General features: G+C 32.4%; 1 pseudogene across 1 annotated transcript; it reads right to left on the bottom strand.

The window, feature by feature from the left end:
- Positions 1-8593: 8593 nt before the first annotated feature.
- On the bottom strand, positions 8594-13822 carry LOC125196385 (uncharacterized; annotated as a pseudogene). The gene is made up of 6 exons (XR_016128663.1): positions 13348-13822; positions 10611-10748; positions 9960-9966; positions 9503-9720; positions 8949-9125; positions 8594-8853 (listed from the first exon to the last, which is right to left on the bottom strand). The product of XR_016128663.1 is annotated as an uncharacterized LOC125196385 (transcript).
- Positions 13823-14398: the final 576 nt, after the last annotated feature.

Genomic DNA, 14398 nt, shown 5'->3' with positions numbered 1-14398 from the left:
CCACGGTTAATTTAGTTACCACTGTTGGAAGAAAATGCTCTCTTTTTCAAAAAACTTTTTACTGCTTTGTCAGTGAGAATGGTGAAAAAAATAAACTGAAAGATGTTGCAGACAAGATTCCATTCGTTTCTTTATCTTCAATAATTGACAGTTCATCGTTTGCTTTTTGTTCTCCCTCCTCTCTTATTCTCTCTCTCTCTCTCACGCACACACACACTGAAATGAACATACATTTGGGTGAAAGAGGTAAAACCCTTTGTCAGCTTCTGCTAAAATTGGGCTTATTTTGTGATTCCATGTAACAACTTCTTGCTCAGCTGGCAAAACACACATTCATGGTGGTGACAAAGCTATCAATGCATATTGCATCTCTCAACTACATCACACCTACCCAAATTATGAGTGGCACTAATTAGCAAATTATGCATCAATTTCTTCTCCAAAATTGAGCATTATTCAGAGCAATTAATCACCATTGGATCTTAAATGGTTCATTAATTTTATAGTTAATGGTAGCACGTGAAGTAGGTAAGTATATTTGGATGAATCCAATTATGCTGTCACATTAGCTACTTAGATCTGACTACATATATTATTCAGGCCTTTTTATACATTTATGGCCAAATTATTGGTTTATAGACTCAGTTTCCATACATAAATGGATGTTCGGTAAATGATTGGTTTATAGACCCAGTTTAATAATAATAGTTAGATTCCACTTTTTGGCGGTGACGGAGACAGACATTTCACGGTGGAACGGATATTTCACGGCTTACTGAGTATGAATTTTTGAAATCAAGGCATAAATTAAACACAGTTTGCTTCATCATATCATGCCAATAATATTTGGTATGAGGCATACCCTGTTTCATCAATGATTTCAGTTATTTGCTGCTGAATGAAATATGTCTAGCAATATAAATATGCATAGAAAAACAAAGCAGCTTAATCGAATATTTTTATTTGAGATGTTCTTTGATTGATAATAGATTCAGAAATGCATCTTTTTAAATCTGATAATATGGAGTACATTAAATCACACGCAGTAAGTTTATATGTAATCTATTTCTAATAGTTGTAATAGTATATACACATGTTGCTAGAAAGATACAGATTTACGTACTCAATCAATTTTGTGTTGTATTTTTGCCCTAATTTAATCTAGGGAATAACTTTCTGGGCTGAAATCAAGATGATGTCATGTAACCATAAGTTGTCCCTATAATCTGCATAGGATAACTATATAGTATATATATAGGGCTTGTTCGGTTTGCAAGATTGTATTCGGGATCAAATTTGTAGTGTGTTTGGTTCATGATATTCAACCCCAAAACTCAATCCTAGATGGATAATCATGGGAAAATTAGTCATAGCTAACCCCCTATGACTAAAATAATCTCACAACTCAATCCTATATTGTATCTTGATATTATTTTATCTTGGAAACCAAACACCACCATGGAGTACTAAAATAATTATAAGTCTACACAGTTACAACAAAGAACTACTGATTAGTTATCTTAAAATCTGTAACAAGTTAATACGGAGTAAGTGTATAGTAATCAAACCTATCCAATTAAAACAAGAAATATAATCTATAGTAACTAGTACGTATGTATAGATGTGAAATAGTATGTGAGACCTAGTGAGTAGTGACACAATATTTATTGTTTATATAGTTCTGTCACTAAAAATATGTGTAAATAGTCTAAAAGGATTAAGAGATAAAGCCTGATTAAAGATTAAGCATAAAATGTGGGAACTTGGAAATGATTTGAAATGCACCCTTAGCAAAAATTCAAAAAATAAAACCCACCTTGTAATAAACCAAGATTAGTTTAAAAAATCCCAAAAATTAGAAACAATAATAGATAAATATTGTACTGTATTAAAAAATACCCAAAAAAGTTAAAAATATATATGGAAAACTAAATAGTATTAATAGACCTACAAAATAAATAGAAACAACTCCAAAAACTAAAAGATGAAATAGTGCAAGGATAGATGGAAATTTTAAATCAAGCAATGGAATCGATGATTTTATTTCCTATTCGAAATGAAAAGTGTAGCATGATGGTTAATAATGTTAATATGCATATATTTATTCAATTTATTAGATTATAGATGTCGTCCGCTTTAGAAAATACAGAGAGAGTGTAGCATTATTGTGTGAAAAAACGCATTGCCATATTTGGGCTATACAAATATTTTGCTCAAACTCATTGTATTTGTATAAAATGTCGTGACACTAAAAAGTCTTCTCATGTCTCCCCACTGCATGTTCCTTTTCACCCCCCCACACCAAAAATACAAATGTTAAAATACAAAAATTCATATGGTATTTCTTCTAATGTGATAGGTGCTTTTGAATATGAGCACCAACTGTCTAAACTATTAAGGGTCTTTACATCTCATATTTGGTGTTAATAGTACTATTAATTGTCATTATTGAATAAAAAAGACACCAAGTCATATGCAATTTATGCTTAACCATACATAATTCCAACATATAATGTGAATTTATTTAACTTTCAATGAATTAATTGGTGTGATCAGAGCACTCATCCCAAAAGACACGGGTGAAATTCAAACACGTGACACCTTAGCCACGAGACCGACACTCAAAATTGCGAGAACGTTGCATAGGAAGTTAATTAATGCTCTTGCTCCAAAGTGCATGATTGGAATCTCAACACGCAATCTCTAAGTCATGAGATCGGCACTCAATAGTCCCGAGCGAACGCACCGGAGATGGAGTTTTAATAGGGGCATTGAGTATAGCTAGTTTACTTAGTAGGAAACTCATGAATCAGGAAGGGAGCAACATCCGTGATCAAAGGGGAAAATCAATTGCCAACTCACAACGCAATTATGAGAGAGAGAGGGAGAGATTTGTATTAGCACCAATTAATTAGTGTGTGGTAGCAAAATGAGATTTGATTTTGAATGATTTAGCAATTAAATATGGCAAAAAGGGTTTTGATTTGTTACTGGAATTGATACAAGACAGGCATATCACAACTTTTTTCTTGTCTCTCAATTTCCACTTTCAATAGCTTCTCCCACCATAAATGGACAAAGAGGCTGAGGCAGATCAACCTTTCACCTCTCATCTTTATAATCAAAAGCAGAAATTCTTACCCTTTGAATAGAAAAACAAGATATGCTTTCTGATTATACATCTATACATAAACAAATTTCTTTAAATAAAATTCATACATTATTCATCCTTGCCCAAATAAATTGATCTTTCACCTCACACAAACACACACACATGAATTAAAGCAGAAAGAAGAAAGCAAAGAAAGCACTAACTGATTGAATAATTTCCTAGCTGTAAAGAAAAGAGAGTTACCACATGAATTATACTAATATGATAAGATCCCACTAAGAATAAATTAATGTGTGATTATCCCAAGAAATGAAAGAGGAACATTAGGATCTGATCTTGAGGCATTAGGGCCCTAATCAGACAAAACAAGATTGTAGTTTTGATGGTACTAGAATGTCTTTTTACCCTGTGTGGGGGTCTGGGGTGGCAACCTAGTTTTCTCCAACTTGTTTGGTTTTCTTCTGCAAACATTTTGACTTTTCTAGTTTTTACCCCTTAACCAAGGTGAAATCACCATTGGTAAAGCTGCATCTACCTCACAGTTACAAATTCATCCCCATTTTCAGCAACATGCTTTGCCATTTCCATCCCATACATACCTCTTTTATTGGCCTGCATTTCATCATTTTTTCTTGTGGTCCATCATTTTCATCACTATTGTAATTAGATGCTCTAAATCCCAAGAATGGCCTGTTTTTAAAGTTTGGTTGGTGAAATTATAATTTTACTCATTAATGTATAAAAAACCTCAATTCTTTGCATTTGCACACAATATAATAGATATGAAATTTTCTTTTTGCTATTCCACGTCATCACCAACTTATAAATCGAATAAAAAATTAAAGGTTAACAATGAAAGTATTGTCAATCCTCACCAATCACAGGTACCAAAAACAACCCCTCACTCCTTTAATTATGTAATTATTAATTTGAAGTAAAGATCTCAAACAAAACAGCCACAGATCTTTTCTTATTCCCTCTTATCCTTCTTGTGTGGTTCACCGAAAACATCAAATTCAAGAACCCTTTTTTATCTCAATTCAAACAAAATCAAGAATCACCAATTGTTAAAATCAAATCAACAGCAATTAGAGAGCAAAAGGGTGTCAGCAGATCTATTTAATTTTATTGCAAAGATTCAATCTTGGAAGAAAAAGGAGGGATTGTAGAGAAAAGAAGAGCAGAGGAATCAATCATGCAATCAGAGCCTCGCCGTATCTTCCCACAGCTTTATTGAACCGCATAAGATCGCATCGCCTCCGGTGCGAGGACGTACAGTTCTGCGCAGTTCAAGAAAGCTGTGGAAGAATAAGAGGAGGATCATTCATTTCTTCAACCCTAAATAGGGTTTCTCCAAAATAAATGAGAGAGAAATTATTATAAATATAAACATGAGAGAGAGAGAGAGAGAGAGAGAGAGATGAAAGTGTAGGTTTAGAGGGAGAGGAGAGGGCAGTATATATAGGAGAAGAGGAAGTCTTTTCCAACAATCCCAAGAAGAATATTGGGCCATTAAAAAAGCCTGACAACATTTCTTCCAATTAAACAAGTAAATTTCATTAATTTCATTTAGTTTTAAAAAAAATAGTACTAGTACTAACAAATTTTTAATCTTTTTATTTTAATAAATTAATGTATTAAGCATCATCAAGAGACATTGCTTCATATAGGGATGAGACTATTGAGAAAATTAAAATTGTACTCCATATAGTATAATTTAATATTTTATTTATAAACTTGATGATGCAGAATTACAGGTCATAATTCGTGAAAATGATATTAATATTATGATGTGAATGAGGTAGTAAATTTTGTACTACACAAAGGGTCCCTATAATTGGACATTAATGCACATTCGTGGAGTTATTTTTTATTTTTTATTTTTATTTTTATTTTTAACAAATTATGGCTATTTATTACTCAACCAAACTTACATATATATTTAATTAGTATCGCTGGGACTCTAGGGTAGTTCAGATGAAATACTTGAAATACGACTTTTTAACAATGGCTTGACCAAACTTATTTCATCAATTAATTCAAGATATCTTTAAATATATTATGTTGCAACATTTAAAGACTATTGAATCAACAGTATTGATTGAGGGTTGACCATTTTTTAACTATTTGATTCATTTGTCAAATTTAGCTTGAAAATACAATAATTAATTGGATGCATAATTTAAATCATTTTTATGCACGCCTCGGAATCATTAGGATAATTTTTTTTCTTAATATACCATCAATATAATATTAATAACATGATTCACTTCATATAAATTATAAAACACCACCCCGTATTTATATTTACTCAATATGATCAGAGTTCATAGTCCTTAATTATTTGCATCAATAATGCTTTTTATATAAGTAATACTTCTCTTTTGCATTGTATATAAGCATGAAATAGAATGAAAAGAAAATAAGCATTTGTTTTCAATTAGTATTTTTCCCAGTATTTCTAAAAAATTGTAGAATTTTATCCCCATATGATTAGAAATCATAGTCCTTAATTACATATACATCAGTAATGCTTTTTTATAATAATAATTCTCTTTTGGATTGTATATATGTGATGAGTAGGAATCATGCTCCTATATATAATGATATTTTTACATAATCGATGATACTTTTTGTATAGTATATATATAATAGTAATATTTGTTTTTTTATATAATAAACACATATTATAATACTAGATTATAAAAAAGATTAGTTGTGCAAATTGTATAATTTGATATTGGGGAAATGAACACATATTGAAAATCCTGACCAAGAATCCCAACATATCAAGTTAGTCATCAGTTAATTAACTTAATTGGAAAGGTTTGTGGATTACTGCTCAGATGCAATATGCACTGTTTAATAATTTGGGCACTATTTTATTTAGTATAGTATTTATTTATTTTATAAACAACACATGTACTGACAAAGACACATATATGGCCCAAATATACTATGGAGCATGGACATCATTTTTAGATTAAGTAGGGAATCCTAGACTCCTAATACTAAACTGGGGAATTCTTTGAAACTTGTTTTCTTAAACTGTCAATTGTAGCTGAAATTAACTTAATTGATACGATAATTTATCTTTAATCAATAGATTGAAGAGCTTGAATCACCACAACTATAAAAGGTTGACTTGGTAGTCAGGCTAGGATTAGAACTTAGAAGTGTTAGTTAAGAAACAACATAAAATAATTTAGTTTTGTGTGGATAAAATGACGTAGATACGTGTATGGTATGGTAGATAAATAGATCAGATAATTAATTTCACTTTTATTCGATTTAATTAGTAGTTTATATTTAGATTAAATTATAACAAGGCAAAAGTATTCTCATTAAAATCCGGAAAATGACTCAAAGATACTGAATTTTGGTGTGGATAAACTGACATGGATACGAGTTGGTTGTATTTAGGTTTAATATAATAAGGCATGTATAAGTATCCTCATTAAAATTTAGAAAATGACTCAAGGGTATTGAGTTTTATGTAGATAAATTTACGTCGATACGTGTTTGGTATGGTAGACAAATAAATCTGATAATTTATCTTTATATTTGGTACATTCATTTGTATTTATCTTTAATTATAATACAACGAAAGTATCCTCGTTAAAATTCGGATGAGAACTTCTATGCAGATAAATTACCAATTTTAATGAAGTTTGACAATATATTACATAGGTTTGTGTTAAAATGACAACATCTATTAAAGTGACACCGTGACACCATATACACAGCAATGTGTTGGATATTGTTGTCTGAGAAAAATTATTGTATAGTGTATAAAATATTGTTGACTGTTTTTTTTATCCTTGAACTTTTTTTTTATTGCCACATGGCAAATGATTGACTAGGAATAATAGTATGATGTTACTTTAAGAAGTAGTGGCACCCTAACACTCTCATATTTACAAATATGTATAAGTATCAAATGAGTCAAAATGAAGTTTGACAATATACATATTGTCAAATGAGTCAAATCATATATACCATGTAAAATATGAATTCAATTGTTTAAAATGTATAAATTGTAAGTAACACAATTATATCATTAATTATTACTAGGTACAAACACTATATGTCTATATTACTAGGCACACGCACTATATGTCTATATTTCTTGTTGTATATGTCTATACTTATAACATAACTCAATTATTTATAACCGCCTAGCAAACTTTACAGGTAAGAGATCCGAGTAGGGGGAAAAATACATAAAAATATGCTACAATACAAAAATTGTGAAAATGGATGATTGGTGCCATCAAGTATTTCAAAGAAACTTGCATAAATTTAAAAAGTATTGATCCCATTATGTCAATGCACCTAACTCGGCACAAGAAAGCAGTTGTGTCGAAATTAGTAATTAAATTCACGAGCTATAAAAGTAGAGTATAATAGTCATGATTCATGACATGTAACTTCATATATATAAATATATTAGTAGTAGTAATTTAATTCTAGGAATGAAAAAACAAAAATAAAAAAATAAGAAGAAAAGAGCGAATGGAAATGGACGGGGTTGGCATGTGAGGGTGGGACCCACAAAGTTGAAAGATCCCCCGTTTTAAGCGGACTACGGTTTCTTTGTCTGTTAAGTTGGTGGCGGACACTCTTACTTATATATATCTTCCAAATTTAATTGGACAAAAAATTTATGATTATTAAATTATTTTTGTTAAAATTGTCTATTGTTATGATTCATGAATAAATGTAGCATCTTCAACTGTGATGGAGTACATGAATAAAAGCATCTTCCACCCTGCGAGTTTCGTTGTCGATAATCAGCGAGTTAGTTCATCTGTTGTTTCAATATTCAGTATTGATATAATAAATTGATTTAGACAATCAGTATTCCACATTACTATGTTTGGATAGATGGCGTCGAATATATGTGGCACGCATTTTATGTCTGAGTAGACAGATCAGTAATTATTTTGAGATTAACATTGGAACTTTTTATTTGATTTAGAAATACAGTGAGATTATTACTTTCTTATGGATGAAAAATCAGAGATGAGAAATTACATATATTGGTTTTAAATAAAATATTTGTTTTATTATTTTTTATTGTTGATTATATTCTAAACTGTTTTTGTATTAGTACTTATATACTGTTAGTTCGATATTCTTTTGACTTCAGCGTTTTGTACCACACAAAAAAGAGTAAAAATGATACTAATTCTATGAATCAAGTCATAGTATATCCTAAATTTAGAAGTGGCCGTTATTATGATTAAAGTTAGTAGTACTATTTCAAAATGATTATTGTTATAGTAAAATTTGATGTGAATATTGACTAGACATTATAAATGATTAAAGATGGTACGTGATATGTTTGTTGAAAATTCTAAAGGTCGTGAAAGATGGTAACAGTTTTTATTTATATGTATGATATATCGAGTGTGTGTGTGTGTAAAATGTCACTTCATTGATCATATTGTACATGGATCTGGCATTTATGCACAAATGAACACAGAACTACTAAGATTTCCAACTGCGAAAGAATTTCAGATCACACATTGAGTTAAAATTCATACGCATATCACACATACTTATCCAAGGTGATTCTAACCCTTTAGCGAAGTTCAATAAATACATTCGAACCCTATGATCGAGCCAGATGAGTCTAACCGTTTTATTAGCTAAAACACATCTGGTTTAAAACGCCCAGGGATTGAGTTATTTTGCTCAGCCTGCCTCAGGTGCATCGTCAAAACATAGTTGTTAGCCTGATCAGATTAAAAAAAACGCAAGATCACGCGTAAGTTTAGTAATCTACAGATTCCAAACGAAAACGTACGCAGTGTTAGGTTGTGAATCTGACCTCAAGAGTTCTAACTTGCTCCTGGTATTGAACTACCAGTTGCTTCAGCCTCAGCATCTCCTGGCCCATTTCCTCAAACTCCTCCTGTCGCTCGTGCTGAACAGAAACTGCCTGCTTCAAAATAGTTTTCTCATCAAGGAGCTTTTCCAGCTGCTGCTGCTTTTGCAGTAGGTTCTCCTACAAATGACAAGCATATGGCTTTTTATGTACTCCTTCCGTCCACCATTATAATGCCACATTTGACCGGGCACGGGTTTTAAGAAATGTAATAGAAAGTGAGTGAGAAAAGGTTAGTGGAAGGTGGGTTCTACTTATATATATATATATTAGTTTTATAATGAAATGTGAATGGGATAACGTTACTGGAATATGGGGTTCATTACCAAAAATGGTAACAAAAGGTGAATGGGACTTGTGTTGGTTGACAGACGAAAATGGCAAAATGGGACACTTATTGGTGGACGGAGGGAGTAAATATTATGGGGGTGTTGCTAGTAACCAGACGACACTGATCATCAAATTCAGAGGGGATTGGCATTGAAAAATCGAGGTACCTTCTGAAGGCTCTGAACACCTATAATTACATTCTCACAAATGGACTTCTGTAGTGACTCGAGGGCTTGCGCCACACGTTCCCTAGCCTGCTCTATATGTGACGCATTCATCACTTGTCCCACCAAGAGCTCCACCCACTCTGCACCGTTGACAGGCAAACTGCTTCCACGAGATGATTCCCCTCTTGCAGCAGCACTCTGGCTATTTGCAACTACACCTGTATCATGAAAAAGCGATTTAACATGTTAACCAAAACCCAACAGCAATCAAAATCATAGCTTTAACAAGAACTGCACACAAGGTCCTCAATCATATCGAAGAAGCTACTCTATTCAAAAGTAAACTGATAGTACTATATTTTTGGGCAAAGTACAGGAGGATTAGGATTGCAACAATATATGCTAGTGTAGCAAGGAAAAATCTCATTCTACTGCAGTATTGTATACCTTGTTTCACATGTATCCTTGACCAACGAATACTGACAACATTTCTTCACTATGCGATCAAGATTTAGCATATATAAAGTAAAAAATGTAACAGGCTTGGGAAATGTAATGGTTCCTCTTTGATTTTTAAGGAGGTAAAGTCATAGAACCAAAGTTAAAGTCATAGAACCAAAGTTGCTAGAAATAGGGATACTTAATATTGTCATCCACTCATGCACATTTTGCTTGTAACGTTTTGCATCCAAGAGCCCAAAATCAAAATCAGGCATGTATAACACACATTTCCTCTATTTCCTTATGAGATTATATGTTTAAGTTGTTCTCAGCATTTACAGTTCGGATCTACACATTTAATGGACAGAATATAGCTATTAATATAACTAAGACTCCAGGGGTGAGTAGTCCACAGGAGAATTGCACTTATGGAAGTTTTTCTAATTAACACATCAACAATCACACTTCTAGTTTTGTATTTATTGCTCATTATGTCACATACTACTGAGAGAGCACGAGGCATTGGAAAAATGGGTAGACCATATATGTTTCAGGCTTTATATTTACCAGTATTTCATGCTCATTGAACAAACCCAAGAATGAATTTGTAACATACATCAATTGAAGAAGAGAAAAATAGATTTACAAAGAAAAACCAAAGAAAGACGCCTTGAGCAGAAAATTGAATATTAGCTTCGTGGACAATATCAGATACAACTTCTGCAACACTCAACTTAAGCTCATTTAGTCTTTTAATTGCTGAATCCATTTCATCACCAGATTCTTTAAATGCTTTCCCAAGAAACTACAAATCAAAGAATTTATTATCAATATATTAGCCCCGGACCTCAGAGGAAGAGAAAGAGTGTGTGCGTACACGAAGTTTATCTTCATGATACATGATAAATGCATGAGCAGAAAACGAGAATGGACATTTCAGTTTACAGAAAAGTAGAACTAATCTGCACCAGATTCGGATTTTCATACGTGAACATCGGTACATCTAATCAAGTAAATGCTTGAAGCTTGATTGATGCCAAATACAGAATTCATGCATTTTTAAGGCATAAAATAGGCCACTGAAAATGCAGATCATGACAAGTCATCATCGCACTTATGGTTCCAGATTTGATAATTATAATAATAAAAATAATAATAGCAGCTCATGAGATCATTGGCGTCGAGCTTGGAATGACAAAATCAATTAATACCAGAAAAGAGTACTATAAATCATGAAATGTAAACTTCCAAAAAATTTGGGTTTTTACATTAACCCGTATCCTTAGAAGTTAGAACAATAACATTATTCAACTAACTCATAAACAAAATAGTTTTAAAAAAAATCAGAAACAATATGTTCTGGAACATTACATGTTTGGGTACAGAACTTTTCTAGTTAAGTGACAGACCATATGATAATGTTTCATCTTTATAATTAACCTAAGCTTAACAAACTATCACCCTAAAGAATAATCAAAAAGTACTTTTGAGAAGAATGCCCAACAGTGTGCATGTTTCATTTTCCTTCTAGAAGTTACCAATTGAAGATAGAGGCATGGGGTTGAAGTATTGAGCCCTTGAGAGCACTTTTGCTCCCCCAAAAATGTTACTTATGTAGCTCACACGTGGTAATAATATCAAAATATACCATCTTGCAATTTATATTATCAGCAAGAAATGCACTTTTCAATTAAGCTGGTCAAATCATTTAACTATAGGAATAATCAGAGTTCAAACAGAAGACACAAGTGAACAGTAGTGATGCATGTTACGAATGCTTCACACTTCAGAGTTTTGACATAATTGATAAAAATAAACTAAGAACATGTTGAAAAAATTACAGATGCTGATGTCATAAGTAGGCCCAAGAACAATAAAAATAAAATAGAATGCCACTTTAATGTACATGCAAAAAAAGGAAAAAGCACATTGTTATAAAAGATATGGTCAATTTATACAGCAAAGTAACTCTTCTATGGAAACTTACTAACTTAGTAATCAAAGTTAATTAAACACTTTACAGAAAATTCTTACAGAATTGACTTGTGTGTAACTTTTTCAGAATTGATACTTCTATGGAAAGCTATGGTCATCTTACTGACATCATATTCATTTTTTCATAATAATTTTACAGAATATAGAGACCTCAAACAGAAATTCCTTCAGTTATAGCAACACTTAAAATGAAACATGCGACTTAACTTCTCATTTATAAGAATGGCTCAATCAACTACCAAAACGATTTATGATGCAGATTCAGAAATTTCTTCAGCATTTACTCTAAGCAGCAGTCCCTCAAAAGTGCTTGAAAAAAAAAATTAATTTGCCATCATAACTTCCAAACACATATGTAGCTATCAACTGCTGCTCATATGGTGACCAAAAATAACCCTTGGTATCCTCTTATAAATAAAAAACTAAGTCTACAATAACACACCTCTCTGTTTTTCTAACAATATTTCTCTCTTGAGTTTTGTCCCTATGAATTGGAGGCTAACTTGCTCATGAGATCCATATATATCACTTTGTAAATCCTTGATCAGAAAATGAGTTGATGCCCCTTTTTCTAGGACTAAAGACTTATCAATATTCTATATCACATGTTTCTGGAAGCAACTGCTTGTGGATTCGATTGAATTTTTTAGACTCCTACAGGTTGAATAAGTAAAAATGCATGTATGATGATTGACGAAGTTCTTTTCGCAAGCAAGGGACAATTTTCAACATTTGAAGTATAGTGAAGTTGTTCGAGGTATTAAGACACTGTCGTAAAGGCCATAGCTGCATAATTTGGAGTTAGTTTTCTACTTCTTACTATTAAACATCTTAATCTCTTTAAGAAAACATAAAAAATATTTAATACACAAATGTAACATATGACCAAAAATGCTCTATCAATGCTGTCTACACAAGTTTGAAACAATATCAAAAGATATACATTATTCACATGTTATTGACATTTTCAACTTTACGTATATTTTACTAAAGTTCTTGTGATCTTTGATCAGTATGTCGGACTAACTGATCTTTGATCTTTGATCAGATATTATACCGAAATTTTGAAGCAAACTACAATTTCAGGTTCACATAGAAGGAAAGGAAAAAACATATCCAGGAATTTCGTCGATATATTTTCATTCATTTTCCGGATAGTCAAAATTGATAGTGCTGGCTAGAAATTGCCACCAAAATTTCAGTAAAATATCCGTAAAATTGGCAGGAAACTACAATTCTAGCTATCAACACCAAAAATCATCAATACGAATTGCAAGAACTCGACTAGTATGAGCTCAAAAGCCAAAACTCATCGCCGCAGCATCAAAATGCCCCCGAATTTAACATGATATAAGAAGCATTTCAGCATTGCAGAATTTTTTTTAAAAAAAAAAGGAAAAAACCAATACCTGTCTATCCATATCGGGAAAAAGAGCGACAAGATGATCGAGCTGCGCGGACGAATTGGAGAAGCAGCAAACCCGAGCGGCGGAGAAAGCTCGGCGTGGATACGAAGAAAATAGCGGATTCTCTTGGAAACTGGCGGCGATTCCTCGAAGAAGTTTGATCGCTTTCCGCGTACAACAGCTGACATGTTGCGCCCCCAACCAAGAAGAAATCCTTCTCTCTACCGTGTATCCGATCCAATACAGAGCACGAAGTTTTACAATTCTAGGGTTCTAAGATCAAAGAGATGGAGCTACTCAATCAAATCATAAAAATTGCAGTTTATAGTTATAAAATCAATTTGTGAACTGTGAAGAGAAGCAGTTACGGTCCCTTTGAATTTGACCGAGACGGCCACGTCTTCTGCCACGTCAGCATGAAATACACGTGGCTAAAACTTTATACGCAAAATGTTTTCGTTTGATGAAATTGAGGAACTAAGCATTACTTGCTGAATAGTGAACACCAATCGAAGGCTTTTTGTCTTTTCGGTAGGCCATAAGCCCATAATTATTATCGATTAGTATTGATTTGATTTGAACGTGAGACTTACCTAGAAGTAGGTCGAATATTTAATGTCTTGCAAAAATAGGTGGAAATCCCAACTCGGGTATCGTCAACCATACTGCAAATCGCATCTTTGAAGTAGAATTGAGCTCCAACCACTCTTTATCACTCCTATTAACCACATTAATCAATAACTCTTAAAATCACGTATCGACTACAAAATGTTTCATTTTAGCCGAGACAGAGGAAATACTACTCTATTATATTTATATTTAATAGAGTATTTTAATATTTCGTTTTGCAGTTTCTCATAATATCATAATTTATGTGCATCTATAACAAAAAAAGTACTATAATATTTACTTCGAGTTCACAACTAAAAAATCTAGCCACGTTACTGCGATCCAATAGTACCACTACAAAAAGCTCGTTGTAACACTATAAGGGCATCGCGCCACACCATCTACACTTATCGTTAAAATTTTAGCACCGGCTTATTTAATTTCA

Source organism: Salvia hispanica, chromosome 4, assembly GCF_029641045.1.
Source record: "Salvia hispanica isolate PSC_SH4W2 chromosome 4, Shi_PSC_v1, whole genome shotgun sequence".
In the NCBI taxonomy this organism is placed as follows: domain Eukaryota; kingdom Viridiplantae; phylum Streptophyta; class Magnoliopsida; order Lamiales; family Lamiaceae; genus Salvia; species Salvia hispanica.
The sequence above is the reverse complement of the archived record's forward strand: the minus strand, read 5'-3'. Positions and strand labels throughout refer to the sequence as shown.